At 41.6% G+C, this 16,263-nt stretch overlaps 1 long non-coding RNA gene across 29 annotated transcripts; it reads right to left on the bottom strand.

Annotated features, from left to right (window-relative positions):
- Positions 1-8,780: 8,780 nt before the first annotated feature.
- LOC127317503 (uncharacterized) lies at positions 8,781-16,263 on the bottom strand. 29 transcript variants are annotated; one of them, XR_007861233.2, is made up of 8 exons: positions 15,869-16,256; positions 15,250-15,594; positions 13,642-14,836; positions 13,348-13,530; positions 12,994-13,104; positions 11,359-11,831; positions 10,877-10,976; positions 8,781-10,577 (listed from the first exon to the last, which is right to left on the bottom strand). It is a non-coding gene; the product is annotated as an uncharacterized lncRNA (long non-coding RNA). The 29 variants fall into 29 exon arrangements; XR_007861237.2 differs by having other exon boundaries at positions 11,627-11,831; XR_007861224.2 differs by having other exon boundaries at positions 8,781-9,678; positions 9,863-9,911; positions 10,015-11,831; positions 15,869-16,254.

Here is a 16,263-nt window from a genome sequence, read left to right as displayed (position 1 = left end):
ATTAATGGATCAAATAAATTCATCCAACATAGCAAAAGAGGCAATGCGAAATAAAAGGCAGAATCTGTCAAAACAGAACAGTTCGTAAAGACGAATTTTAAAATGGCACCAGACTTGCTCAAATGAAAATGCTCAAATTGAATGAAAGTTGCTTACATATCTGAGGATCACTCACGTAAATTGGCATAATTTTCTGAGTTACCTACAGAGAATTAGGCCCAGATTCGTGACAGCAAAGAAATCTATTACTGCGCAGTAATCCAAATCTAGTATGAACTTTACTATCAAAGACTTTACTTGGCACAACAAAACACTAAACTAAGATAAGGAGAGGTTGCTACAGTAGTAAACAACTTCCAAGACACAAAATAAAAACAAAGTACTGTAGTAAAATCATGGGTTGTCTCCCATAAGCGCTTTTCTTTAACGTCTTTCAGCTAGGCGCAGAAAGTGTGTATCAAGTATTATCGGAGGGTGGTGCATCATCCTTACCTTGGGCTTTACCCTTACCTTTCTTATTGTTTTTCTTTCTCTTTGATTTAGGAAATGTATGGTTCCCCCCCGGGATAAGAGGTGAAATACAGGATGCCTTCTCCCACATCTATGACTGCTCCCAATAGTTTTAGCAGGGATCTTCCGAGTTTGATTTTTCCTGTCCCTACACATTCAATAACAAGATAATCAATGGATATTGTTCTTCCAAGAATGGTTGTATGCACACCTGCGGCTATTCCCTTAGGAATTATAACAGAGTTATCAATGAGAGTTATTCCTTCTCCTCCTTCATCAACTCCCCAAAGTTTCAAAGATTTATAAATGCTCTCAGGTATAAGGCAAAATTCAGACATAATATCACAGTTGACACGAAGAGTTTGATCACCGATAACAATTTTAACAGTAGGATCCCATAATGAAGGTTTAGAGTTCACTAAAACTTGTTCAAGACGATTACGAACATGGTGATAGTTGTCATCCAAGCGAGATGTACTTATCTCGAGATTGTTTAATCTATTATAAATGCTAATAAGGGCTGAATCAAAGTTATTAGCTGAATCATGTGATGCAACCAACTTCTTTATGGCATTAAAAGCTTGATCCCCATTGCAATGAAGGAAATCTCCTCCCACTAAAGCATCCAAAGCATATCTATAACGAATCATAAGGCCAAAATAAAAATTACTAAGGAGCAAACTTAGAGTCATTTGAGGTTCAGTTTTATGATAAGAAGTAAAAATTCTAGACCAAGCATCCTTAAAACTCTCCTCATCCCCTTGTTTAAAAGTGAAGACTAATTCTTCAGGCGAAGAAGTAACAGGTTCAGAGCTAGACATGGTAACAAAAGTAACTAATTTTTTGTGTTTTTGATATAGCAAACAAGATAGCAAAATAAAGTAAAACTAGCAACTAATTTTTTTTTGTATTTTGATTTAGTGCAGCAAACAAAGTAGTAAATAAAACCAAGCAAGACAAAAACAAAGTAAAGAGATTGGGAAGTGGAGACTCCCCTTGCAGCGTGTCTTGATCTCACCCAAAACGGCGCCTTAAAAAAAGAGCTTGATACGCGTACAAAGACGCGTCCGTTGGGAACTACAAGAGGAAGGTGTGATGCGTACAGCGGCAAGTTTTCCCTCAGTATGAAACCAAGGTTTATCGAACCAGTAGGAGCCAAGAAGCACGTTGAAGGTTGATGGCGGCGGGATGTAGTGCGGCGCAACACCAGAGATTCCGGCGCCAACGTGGAACCTGCACAACACAACCAAAGTACTTTGCCCCAACGAAACAGTGAGGTTGTCAATCTCACCGGCTTGCTGTAACAAAGGATTAGATGTATAGTGTGGATGATGATTGTTTGCAGAAAACAGTAAAACAGTATTGCAGTAGATTGTATTTTAGTATAGAGAATTGGACCGGGGTCCACAGTTCACTAGAGGTGTCTCTCCCATAAGATAAACAGCATGTTGGGTGAACAAATTACAGTTGGACAATTGACAAATAAAGAGGGCATGACCATGCACATACATATTATGATGAGTATTGTGAGATTTAGTTGGGCATTACGACAAAGTACATAGACCGCTATCCAGCATGCATCTATGCCTAAAAAGTCCACCTTCAGGTTATCATCCGAACCCCCTCCAGTATTAAGTTGCTAACAACAGACAATTGCATTAAGTATTGCGCGTAATGTAATCAGTGACTACATCCTTGAACATAGCACCAATGTTTTATCCCTAGTGGCAACAGCACATCCATAATCTTAGAGATTTCTGTCACTTCCCCAGATTCACGGAGACATGAACCCACTATCGAGCATAAATACTCCCTCTTGGAGTTACTAGCATCAACTTGGCCAGAGCATCTACTAATAACGGAGAGCATGCAAGATCATAAACAACACATAGACATAACTTTGATAATCAACATAACAAGTATTCTCTATTCATCGGATCCCAACAAACGCAACATATAGAATTACAGATAGATGATCTTGATCATGTTATGCAGCTCACAAGACCCGACAATTAAGCACAATGGGGAGAAGACAACCATCTAGCTACAGCTATGGACCCATAGTCCAGGGGTAGACTACTCACACATCACTCCGGAGGCGACCATGGCGGCGTAGAGTCCTCCGGGAGATGAATCCCCTCTCCGGCAGGGTGCCGGAGGCGATCTCCTGAATCCCCCGAGATGGGATTGGCGGCGGCGGCGTCTCAGTAAGGTTTTCCGTATCGTGGCTCTCGGTACTGGGGGTTTCGCGACGGAGGCTATTTGTAGGCGGAAGGGCAGGTCAAGAGGCGGCACGAGGGGCCCACACCCTAGGTCGGCGCGGCCAGGGCTTGGGCCGCGCCGCCCTATGGTGTCGCCACCTCGTGGCCCCACTTCGTCTCCTCTTCGGTCTTCTGGAAGCTTCGTGGCAAAATAGGACCCTGGGCGTTGATTTCGTCCAATTCCGAGAATATTTCGTTACTAGGATTTCTGAAACCAAAAACAGCAGAACAAAGAATCGGCACTTCGGCATCTTGTTAATAGGTTAGTTCCAGAAAATGCACGAATATGACATAAAGTGTGCATAAAACATGTAGATAACATCAATAATGTGGCATGGAACATAAGAAATTATCGATACGTTGGAGACGTATCAGACCCTGGGCGTTGATTTCGTCCAATTCCGAGAATATTTCGTTACTAGGATTTCTGAAACCAAAAACAGCAGAAAACAGCAACTGGCACTTCGGCATCTTGTTAATAGGTTAGTTCCAGAAAATGCACGAATATGACATAAAGTGTGCATAAAACATGTAGATATCATCAATAATGTGGCATGGAACATAAGAAATTATCGATACGTTGGAGACGTATCAGCCATCAGGACGCTCGTTCTCAACGATCATGTTGTGCATGATCACGCAGCATGTCATCACCTCATGCATGGTCTTCAGCGACCATGTTCTTGCCGGGTGACGAACAATTGCCCACCGAGCTTGGAGCACACCAAATCCGCGCTCCACATCTTTCCTGCAAAGCCTCTTGCATCTTGGCAAACCTCCTCGTCTTCTCGGAGTTTGGATTACGGACAGTCTTCACCAATGTGGCCCAGTCAGGGTAGATGCCATCAGCAAGATAATATGGCTTGTCATATGCATTTCCATTGATCTCATAGCTCACCCGGGGAGCTTTGCCTTGCATGAGCCGGTTGAAAACCGGTGATCGGTGCAACACATTGATGTCATTGTTGGAACCGGCCATGCCAAAGAATGAATGCCAAATCCATAAATCTCGAGATATGACAGCTTCAAGAATGACAGTTTTCCCCTCCTCATGCCCGCTGTACGCACCCTGCCATCCAAATGGACAGTTTTTCCACTGCCAGTGCATGCAATCTATGCTGCCAATCATTCCTGGGAAGCCTCTAGACTCGTTGCTAGACAGGAGTCGTCTTGTATCCTCAACAGTTGGCTCCCTACAGTAATACTCTCCGAACATGGCAATCACGGCTCGGCAAAACCTGTACATGGCCTCAAGACAGGTGCTCTCACCCATTCGAAGATACTCATCGAATATATCTGCAGCCATTCCATATGAGAGCATGCGAATAGCCGTGGAGCATTTTTTGTAGGAGGTGAAGCCTAGCGCACCTGTTGCATCGGGCCTGCATTGAAAGTAGGGGTCGTAGTTTCTGACGCCCCGTAGAATGACCAAGAACAGGTCCCTTGACATCCTGTATCTGCGCCGGAACAGTTTTTCCGGGAAGATCGGATTGATGAGGTGGAAGTAGTCCTTGTGGAGGCGGGCCTGCCCTTCCACTCTGTTGCGTGGCAGGTTTTTGGAGCACCCCTTCACAGAGCCCCGGTGTTGCGGCCCCGGGTTAGAGGTGAACTCGTGGATCATGGAGGCCGCAGTAGTTGCCAATGTCTGCGTCGACTGATCGGACTCCTCGTCGGAAGAGGAGTCGACGACCTCCGCGCGGAACTTGTCCAACATCTGCCACATGTCCATCTGCGTGGGTACAAACTGCGGATCAATGGCCGCGCACAATAGCGCCGAAACACGAGCAAGAAACCTACCGACGCAATTGACCGAACAGGTCGTGGGCGGTGCGGAAGGGCGGCGCAACCGGGAGCGTTTCGCCCGAAAACAGCCGGCAGGTACGCGGTGGAGCCAAGCCCGAGTACGCTCCTGCTCTCCCGCGTGGCAAGAACGGAGCCGACGGCGACTACTGCGGCGCTGCGGCCGGACAGCGGCGGGTGGGGTTGGGGTGGTGGCGTCGCACTAGGGCAGCAAAGAAGGGGAAAAAGAAGCAAATCAAAGCGGTCGATTTCGTTGTCTCTGACATGCGGGGCCGGGTAAGAAATGGAGGACGCTCCGCGCGACCGCCGAGCGTCCGCGGAGACGCAAACCTGACGCATATTTGGACCAGGTTTGCGTCTCCGCGAGCGGCCCGGTCACTTTGCGTCGCCCCGCTGGAGCAGACCCCAGACGCATTTCCGATCACTGCGGACGAAAACGGTCGCTCAGCGCGCCGGTGGAGATGCCCTAAGTACACTTTATTTCAGTTCAAGACCGCACAAGCCCTTTGTGCGTATGTCCACCACCAGGCTGGGCCGTGCCGTACCGGCGGCCCACGGCGCAAATCTTAGACATGGTCGTGTACCTGGTGTTGAATTGACTATGGCTATGAGCATCTCTAACAGCTGTATAATAGGGGTGGCGTCCAAGGAAAACTCCTGGCGTCCAATAAACTAACTTCATCACTTGAGACAAAAAAAAAAAACAGTCTCCAACAGGTGGTCTATAGCTATATGACATTGCCATAGTATTTATATGAATAACCCTAATTAAAAATGAAATATTATTTCTGACTAAGCGATCAACAATTTCCACAACGTCGTTCGACCAATTCCATTGAACGACAAAAGGGATGGTACACTCATATGTTTATAGGTAGGGATAAAACGGAGCGAAAACAAACGGAACTGAGCGGTGCCACAGTGACAATTTTAATGACACCATAAATTTGTCATTGGGCTATTTTTGGCGATTCCATTTTCTGGTGTACTGATACCCGGTGTTGAATTGGGTTTGGCTAAGAGCATCCCTAGCAGATGATATATAATAGGGACGGAACTAACTTCGTCACTTGGGGAAAAAATTAGATTCCAAAGTCGTCGTAAAAAGGAAAATATTGTTTCTGAGTAAGCGATCACCAATTCCATTGAACAACAAAAGGGACTGTACACTCATATGTTTTCATATGGGCATACAAACGGAGTAGAAAAAACGAAACTGAGTGGTTCCACATTTGGTTTCATATTTTTTGCAGAAGCAGAAATAAATACAAAAACCACAAAAACAAAACATGGAAGTATATATTGTCACAGAATAATACGGTGCGGATACGGAGCTAATGCTTGCGAGAACCAAGAGAACCCTCGAATCATGCAAAATAACAAGATTAAACATTCAAGCAGACCGACTGTCATGGCATACCTTTCGGGTACCCATTATTACCATACCCGGCTCTGCTCAATATGGAGAAGGCCCAAAAAGGCAACCCGAAGGAGTAGTCGACTAGGACTCTTGTAAAATCCTAGGTCGGTTGTATATATAATCCAGCTAGAACACACAATAGGGGAGGCCAAGATATAGACAACATAGTTCCGCCTACGGCGGCCCCCCGTAAACATACTTATGGTCATATACTGAATTACTAGCAGCACGTAGGATCCTCGTCACCGACAAACTTGCTCCCTGGTAGAATGGTGCTCGGTTAACTACAAAATAGAGGAAATATTGAACGAAGGCTCCTCCAATGCATGAAGGGGTTTCATGTCGCCGGTTTTCGGAGTAGCAGGTTTAGAAGTTCGGCTTGACAAGGTTATGTAATGGGACTAGTAGATTGGGCCATGTACATCAACCATGAAAAAGAAATTTCATATTAGTTGGAAACAAAAAAAAAAATCTGTTATCATGTCCGGTCCATCGGAATACGTTGTTCTATTTCCATTTCGCTAATTTTTTTCATGTAAATGACTTTGAATTTGTTTGGATATCAATAAAGAATGTGCTTGTGATCATTTTAATTTAAAGTTTGTGTTTATTGATTTTAATTTATTTAGTTATGAATATTTGAATCTGGCCTTAATTACTATTTAAATTCAGAATTTGAAATTCGAATTATGTTTTACATTATTATATGATTATGATTGAGCTAAAGGTTGAGATTTTTTTAATATGATTTAGATAGTTATATAGGATTATGTGTATCAAAGGTTTAAATTTTGATTCAGGTAATTTTAATTTAGGTTTGACTAAATTCAAACCTCAGTTTTGAATTAAAAACTTGGAAATGTATTATTCGGGTTTAAGTTGTTTATCGCACAAGGTTTGTAACACTCAAAACAAAAAAAAATAGATTTTCAAGTTCTTAGCTTACACGTAGATTGAAATGCTCAAAGGTCTCATGTCGAAATTCGAATTTCAAATCCTATGTTTGCCGGTAGAGACGAAAACGGAGCGGGAACGAACGAAGCTGAGTGGTGCCACAGTTGATTTAAAAAATGAGTAAAAAAATCAAGGAAAAAATATGGAAGCAGATATTGTCGACAATAGATACGGATCGAATAGGGTACGGACGGAAGCTATGTGGATGCTTGGAAGAACCAAGAGAACTCTAAAATTATGCAGGAAAAAAAAAAGAATAGGCATCAGGCAAACCAACAAACTTGTTCCCTAGTTCTAGAACAGTTTTCGGTTTACTATAGAATAAAGGAAATGTTAAACCGTGGAAAGCTCCCCGAATGAATGAAGGGGTTTCATGGTGGCCGGTTTTGGGATGAGTCGCTTCCGGAGTTCAGCTTGACAAGGCTATGCAATGTGACAGGGTGTTTCTACACCCGGGTGTATATGCACCCTTTATTTGAAATGCATATTAAACATATTTACAAATGTTAAAAAAATACAAATAAAAATGCCTCGTGTATACTTGACATGTTACATGTTCAGAAAGTTGTTTCAGCAAAAACCAATATATTTTGTGCCTTGTGCTAAAAAGATAAATTTTTGGTGTTAAAATAGTCTATTTCTCGACGCATTATTTGTCTTTTTTACAAAGGATACAAAATTTGTCGGTTTTATGTGAAACTTTACATGTACACATAGAACATGTCCCTCTACATGTTAAATTATTTCCCTAAATTTTTTACTACTTAAAATATGTTTTATACATACCAGGTGCATATGCACCCATGTTCAGTTTTGGTTTTCCGTATGCAATGGGCCTATTGGATTAGTGGGAAACGAAAATTCCTTCTCATGTCTGGTCTATTGAAAAAACGTTTTCCTCTTTTGTAATCCGCTAAATAAAATTATTTCCATTCCTGCTTTTCCGCGAAAAACGTCGGAAACTTTCCCGCTCCACACTTAGAGCATCTCTAGCAGAGCCCGTATTTCTCCGAATCGAAAACGCGGAGTTCGGTCTCCCGAACTGTTCAGTTTAGATGGTTATAGTCACGGCGCACATTACAAATCGAACTCCGAACAGAAAAATTGAAAATCAAACGTCGCGGGAAAATATGTTGCGATGATCTTGGAAAATTGAACCCATTCTTGCTCCGATCGAGCTACATTCATCAATAATTACATAAACTAGATTTAAATGTGCGCCTTGGCGCACGATCCCGTGAAACTCATGTCGATATACACTTTTTACATAATAGCAATAAAAATTAACTGCCAGCATAATAGTACATTTCTTAGTTTAACAAAACGATATCTCTAGGTTGAAATTAGGATCGGATACACGAAACTACAGATTAGGCGAACAATAACATGGACAGTTACATGGGTAAAACCATTGCGTAGTTTAGAAGTTGTAGCAGAAAACAAACATATAAATATATAATTAGATCCAAATAGCTGAGGAGGTTAGTGGCAGTGTGCAACCACAGTATTGTAAAAAACATGAGATCTATGCCTTTTGCTTCGGTACAAATCAAAAACCAAGAGAAAGAATCATATACACCAAGAGTGGAGTAAATGAATCATCCTTTTGCCGAAATAAAGTTGCATATGAACCTGGGTATTTGGTGTTCTATTACAAGTCATGTGTAACCCCTGGAACTTCATAAATTGCAAACCCAAAACATATTTAGACACCACAAGTTATGATAGCGCATTTACTTAGTTAGCATCTGACCTAGTAAACACTTTATTATGCAAGACTCAAGTGAACCCAAAGTCCCAAGCAACACCATGGGCAAAAAAAAATCTTACAGCCATGAAGAAAAACTTAACACACAATAAGTACAACTGATGGTTTCTTTTACATATGTACAGATAGAATCCACCTAATACCTGCTCAATAAATTGGAATACATACCCAATCTGTGAAGGAAGAGGACAGTTGCGCTATGTGCAATGCACTTATAGTGTAATAAACTTCACCTGGTATACGCGCTAACGTTTTGATCTCTCTCAAAAGCTCACCTGATATACACACTAACGTTTTGATCGACCTCTCAAAAAACTAAAACACAGTCAACCTGTTTTCCTGAATCTAAAACATGCATCATCATGAGATAAAATAGTATGGCTGAAATTTCAGATTATTGATGTTGCAAGCTACTGACAAGAGAGAGCGGAGTTCTACAAGTTCCTCTTAAGCAAATATTAATAGGTATACACATAAATAAAAATGAGAAAAGCTAGCACAAACTCTAGCGAGTAAAACATGTGGTGATGAGACCGCCATAGCTCCGGCGGTAGCCGGACATGCCAGCAAGCGGGACCTGGACAGGTAACTCTTCAACGTGTGCGGCTGAAAATCACAAACAAATTCAAATCTAACACACCAATATTAAAAAGAGTACTGTAGTGGAAGACTAAAAACCTGAACCACCAAATGCATTGGAACATAGGTGTTGATGGCGGCAATTTGATCTGACATTACAATACATCAAATTTTCAATTGCAGTTCAAACAATCAGGTATGAGATTCGAGAACAATGGGCGCATGGGGTGCTTTATTAACAAAATGGTAATTCATTTGACTTGAGGAGATTCCTTCCCGTCCTACTCTTTTTTCCGGCACCCTCCATAAATGGTGCTTTACTGGGCGCAAGAAGGGCTTTATTATCATGTATTTGACAATACGAATACTAAATTAGAATAATATTCCTGTAAAAAATGCATTAACAACAATATATCATTTTAAAAAGCACCTTCAAATAATTCATTTCTAGACATGCAAGATGCATAGGGTGGTTTAATTGTTTGACCCTGCTACAAATAGATAAATTTGTGTATGACAAACTCATAGACTAATCTTATTTGTGTACATACTAAGAATCAGGGAACATACTGCAATAGTAAATTTTCTCGAGGACATCATCCATGAAAGGAAGCAATCTCTGAAAATTTCATTGATAGAAAGCATGGTCAGCCTAAAGGTAGTAAACCTATCTAGATGTATCCAAATCAGAGAGGAAAAATATAATCATCAGCCAACTGTACCTTGTGATTGTTCCCAAATATAGTAGTGATAAAGAAACCGGCTTAAGCCCGATACTTCACAAATATAGATTTTGCCAAATATAGATGGGAAAAACAGGCCTGTAGAGTAAACTCTTAGAACTATGGTATAGATTTTTCCAAATATTTCATGTCCTGAACAAAGTTTTCAATATTCATTATTTGAAATAAGCTCCAAATCACCATTTACAGAGGTACATAAAAAAGTTGTTGCTAAAGAAGTTAACTATGAAAAGTGTAAGAACACTCTGGACATGTTCACCGTATATATCCCTTGTAGAGAAGCATGCAGCCATGGCTTAAACCATCACTACATCAGACAGAGCAGGGCAAGGGCATACCCAAAAATAAGTGGCCGCGCGACATCCGCATAGTTCAGCAAGGTAGGGCCTTAGCGAAAATCTTCCGGCATGACCTCCTCGTGGTCAAGCAGGAGATTGCGGTGGCAAGGTGCGAGTGGTGTCTTGGGAGACGACGGTGACCGGCCCTGCTCCTACATCGCTGAAACTATCACCCACATCCATGTCTATTTAATAATCACTGTACTGCATAGTACCAAAAGAAATGTGACGAAGAAAAATGAATAAAACATGTAGATGATAAAAAAAAAGACAAGTAGCCTTTCCTCCAAACATGACAGAGTTCTTAGTTTTACTGTGTTATGCGAATCAACTATTTGTTGTCTATGCCTCGCATTCATGAAACCTAATTAAAGGAATGACAAAAATGGCAATAGACTATCCAATATGTAAACATGGATTTCAAGATTAACTCATTGTCAAAGAGGACCTAGTCCATGATCAAAAACAGGTAAAAGGAAGAATCTGAATGGAATAAATATTACCTTCATGTGAATAAGAACATCTTGAGCTCCTTTATGGCTTTATGTACCTTGCTCTCGTTTGAAACTAACGATTCTATATAAGTCAAAATACGGTTACATCCTGAAGTACGACAAAAGGAATGGTGAACTGGGCCAGCTATATCTGTATGCACCAATATCAATTCAAGTGACATGGGTCTACCACTATATAAGCTCTGCAAGCAACAAATTTCACCTCAGTACTTATATGGCTTAAATTTTTTTGAGAAAACAAAGAGTACAAAGAAACTGTTCTTCAACAAACCATCACAGGCTCAAAGCAAATGATCTAGTGCCTCTACTATTTCACTTTAATAGTCACAAAAACAAGAGTATGTTATAACTCAATTTCAAACTTAGAAACACAGGGTTAGCCACTGAACAGTTAATAAAAAATTCATGAAATATTTTAGTCCTAATGTGAGAGCTATAATGCAACTGGTTTAGTGAAAACCATCCATTACCTCTTCTAACAAAGTATTGTGTTCAAAACTGAGAAACCATAAAGCAGCTCATTAGAACAGAACAAGGGAAGGCCATCAAGCTTCCTCAGATGAGTGAACTGTGGGTGCTTTGGCACGTACTCATGTATCCATTTGTGATTTACCTCAACGAAAATGTGAGAAAATGTTTTCTGCATGTTCTTTCTCTAAAAAAAATGCTAGAACCGCTTAGCTGTCATGACAATGAAACATATACCAGAGCTGAAACTAAAGCCATGACATCACTAACCTTGGTTTACAGAAATCCAACATCTGCATCTTAAATTTTAGAAGCCATCTAGAGCTTCCTTGATTTAAAGAAATCCAGACCATCTGGAGTCGTAACTGGACAATCATCTGATGTATAGTGTTTCTGATGTTCTATTTGAAATGAAAAGATAGATGTTTGCGTATTTTTTTCTCTCCTATCAATAACCTGAGTGGGCTTCCTTTAACTGCAATCATAACTAAGAAATGATTAGAACCCTAGTAACCTCAGTTGACTACCGACACAAATAGAAAATGAAATCACCGCTGGTAACTTCGTGTAACAGCGAATAATGTGGTGCGGAGATGATTCATGACTATAGGAATGAAATGGACAAGAAAAAATACGACAATTCATAACGTGAAACAAAGAAATTAATCACCTTTTTTCCAATTTGTCCACCAAAAATGAAAGAAATATAACTAATGCATTGCTTAAATAATATATATGGGTTTCTATAATCATAGAACTAAAATGATGGTGTATACCATATCATATCAAAGCACGTGGCTATATAGAAGTATCAGTTTAGTGAGTTGATTGAGAAGCACCGTTATTATGGATATAATCTGACGGTGTATATATCATGGCGAACCATTATCACTAATTCTTTCCATTGAGATCATATATCAGAAAAGTAATTGGGAGGATAACCCTTCTTGGATTGACATTTTCTGTTCTTCACATCTCCCGGCTCGCAGGTTTACAAAAACATTTTGTATATGTTATGCTTCCCCGAAAATTTATAGCAATGCTCATGCAAGTACAGAAAGGTGCTAAATGAAGATTACTGGAGTTACAAACAAAATAAGTCTAATTCAGGACCAATTCAGGGTATATCATGAGGAAGATTTCTTTCAAAAATCACCTTGAATGACAAAAGTTTCAAGTTTATTTTAAATGAAAGAACGACACCAAGAAAGGGTCATACACAAGAGAGATCAAGATTAGAAACAGTACGTAGTGATATCAATGGTTTTGTGCAGTATTTATTTTACTTTTTGTGCTTGAATACTCCATTTAATTTGGATCATCTTTATCTGTAGAAACAAATACGGTCGCCTAGATACACATTCAACTACTCTGTTAGCCGGCAACAATGCCACCATGCTCCAAGACAGGTCATACACCAAATCAAAGTAGAAGAATGAATGTAAAAGGATCATGCATAACTCATTACATGTTACATATCTTCTCAACCTCGTATAAAATCAAAAAACAGTAAATCTTGGATTAGCAAGTAATTATGTCATGATATGGATATAGCTAATATAACTTGCACATGAAACTCATATATCAGTATTAAATCACAAGAGAGTAGTGGAAGAAAGTGGCAGGCAGTTGCTCACCCTGGCTCAATGTGGAAGCAGACATCACATGATCCTCCTATTGAACGTCGAAGAGGATGCAGAGGCAGAGCAGCAGCGAAGTGAGTGTTTCCCATGTACCTCCCTAACAGACTATATTGTAAACTCTAGTCACATAACTGGGAGAGGGGTAATATAACTCCAGTTAAATTTCGGAAAAGAATAGCTATTAGTAGACTGAATACTACAGAGAATCAGCACTAATATGATGAGCTGTGTACTTTTCTGTATCAGGTCATTGCAAAGGGAACAAGTTCACTGGTCCTATTCCGTCAATTATTATCCTCAATGAACGCTGCATCACCTACGTCGAAAAATGAAGAGGGAAGATGATACCTGAGTAAGGGAATAGAGACGCTACAGGGAGGCCATGAATAATGTTGCTTCTCAAGATATAATAGACTGAGCATTTTTCAGCAAGAAAATTATCTGCATCAACTTCTGAATTTTCATACATGATCATGGGATTAACTTATGGCTAGGAAGAGCAACAAGCCAGCGTCCAGTGAAGCACATCACCTGCCATGGGAAGAGTGTAAGGATTAACATCTATGTTCAACTAAATTGGAAAAACTGGAATTGTGCAGAGCATGTCAAGTCCTGCAAAAAACATGCTGCAGCCGCCGCTACCTTGTCAAGCCATCTCCCGGCACTTGCGGCGGCCACCGCTGCTGCGTCCAGCCGCCGACATCACTCGGGCGCTTGCCACCGGCACAGCTGCCACACGGTCCCTTGGCGCACGATCCCGTGGAGTTCATGCAAAAATTTATTTTGTACACATTTGTAAACATCGATGATAAGCAAACATTAAATGAAGAGTGCATAATTATCCGGAGGAATTATCAGTTGACAAAGAATAAAAGAACACAACCTATCATGCATCTTGCATCAGTCTCTCGCTTCCCTGGGTGGTCATCCCCGCCGCCGGTCTCCCGTTGTACCACGGTGCAGTGGAGCGAGATTTCGGAGAGGGAGCAGCGGGCAGACACGGAACTGTAGATAAATAAAAGAAACATTGCAGTAGTAAAAGCCTCAAGCAAGGGACAAACTGGCAAAAAACATAAATGCAAAATACATGATCAGGCAGAGAGGAAAGGCTCCACCTCATTAGAGATCCTAGTCGAGTATCTTGAAAGCAACTCTGCATTTTCATACATTAGAAAATGAGAGTCCTTTAGAAATACTCCCTCCATTATTTATGAAGAGAACACAAATGGTTCGGCGTATACAATCCATCAGCTTATCATAAAACAAAAGAATAAGCAAACAAGATGCCTACATGGAGTGTCTAGAGAATGCAATATATAGTAAATCATAAATCAGAAAAAAATAAATTAGTGTGTGGTATTGCTCCTGCACTGGGCTAGCATGTCAATGGGTTTCATATGAAAACAACTTGTTTGGATATTCAAAATGAAATAAGAAAATATCATTAGGTCGAAAATTTAATTACCACCTGATCTATTTTTACAACATTCTAATAGAATTATTCTATGCTGGCTAGCTACACACCACATGAATCAGCTCTCACATGGCAGCCTATATGAGTCATTCAAGGAAAAAAAAAATAACAACCACATCGGGTCATCTTCCACAATGGTGTCACTCTCAGTATCAGTTAGGATGATCCAATTCTCGATACTTTTAATACACTCATATGCCACTAAAGGATTTAATCTTCATGTCATCGCACATATATATATCATGCAATCAAATACGAAAAATAGGGAAATAATCAAATTGTAATCAATCTTCAGAGCCGAACTTTTGACCTAAAGACAAGGAGAACTGACGACGGCGATACCCATGCCCAGTGGATTCAGACCTGACCAAAATATCAGAATGGACTAACGTTAGACTGGGTCCAGCAAAATTATCATGTGTTAATATATTGCCTGAGAAAAGGAAAAGAAATATCAGGAGCCATTAAAATTTTCAGTACATTTCTAAATACTCATTCATCTTAATTTTCAGATAAACTCCACTACTTCCATGACCTGATAATTTGCCACCACCAAAAAAAAACCTTTGTGCTCTCTCTCCACCTGCGGAGATGCTGCGCCCTAAGCTGCTGTCATGCTAATTCCTATCATACATCAGGCTCTAGCTGCCTACCTAGATAAAGTATCGAGGTTAGCCTGCTCTTTTCTCCTTTCTTTAGCAGATTCTCACTGCAAATCTACTTTGGCAAACAATACTTGTCTGGACACAGCCGAGGGGATAAAATCAGGAGGTTACCTTTGCAGGTAAGCTTGATGCGTACTAAATAAAGCTGTGGAATAAAATGGTGCTTGCATCCTTTGCAGCTTCCCTTCCGTAGCCCTGCAGTTTCTGGCGCCCCCTCTCAACTGCTCGCCCATGGCCGCCCTTCCGTCACTGTACAGGTCCACCGTGGCCTCCAGCCGGCCGTCAAATCCTCATCCTCCCTCCGCCTGCTCCATTTCCCGCATCAGCCGCCACACACATGGCGCCCTGCAGCTGCTCGCACGCCTGCTCAACCGCCCGCCCATGGCCGCTGCTTTTGCTCGCTCCGTGAATGCAAGAGGAAGCCGGCCACCCGATGCGACAATCCCAGGCGACGACCTGGAAAGACGGAGCACAAAGCCAAAAGATATCAAGTCAAGGGTAAGAGGGAACGATTACCAAAATATGGGCAAGAAGAAGAATCTAAAAAAAGTCAAATAACAACCAGATCTAAATAGAGCACTTTGTCTCCAAAAGCCCAGCCAAGAAGAGAAACAAGAAGAGGCAAAATTTCATGGGCAAAAGCATGTCCGGGGAAGAAACAAAAGAATCAAAAAGCCCGTACTCTACTCTGTTTCTAAAAACACGGCCAGGAAGAGAAACAAGAAAATACCGGAAAGAAGTCCACGAACAAAGAGGTCGGGCGCTCGTTGCTGCCGGTGAAAATGTGAGGAGCAAAGGAGCGCCACCCCGCCCTCGCCGCCTCGCAGCTCGCCGGCCACCCCGCCCTCGCCGCCTCGCAGCTCCCCGGCCACCCCCGCCCTCGCCGCCTCGCAGCTCGCCGGCCACCCCCGCCCTCGCTGCTAGCCACCCACCATAGCCCCAACGCCTTCTTCACTGGTCCATCTCCCTCGCGGACCAGCCCCACGCCTCCAAGCAAGCGGCCATGGACGAACCCTAAGCGCCGGAAGGCTTTTGCACAATGAAGAGTTGAGGAAGCTGGGAGACGCAGCGATTGGGGAGACCGATGGGGTGGGGATTGGGTGGAGACTGGAGAGCGACGAAAAC

The sequence above is a fragment of the Lolium perenne genome, chromosome 7 (genome assembly GCF_019359855.2).
Source record: "Lolium perenne isolate Kyuss_39 chromosome 7, Kyuss_2.0, whole genome shotgun sequence".
NCBI classification, from domain to species: Eukaryota; Viridiplantae; Streptophyta; class Magnoliopsida; order Poales; family Poaceae; genus Lolium; species Lolium perenne.
Note: the sequence above shows the minus strand (reverse complement) of the source record. Positions and strands in the feature narration are given on the sequence as shown.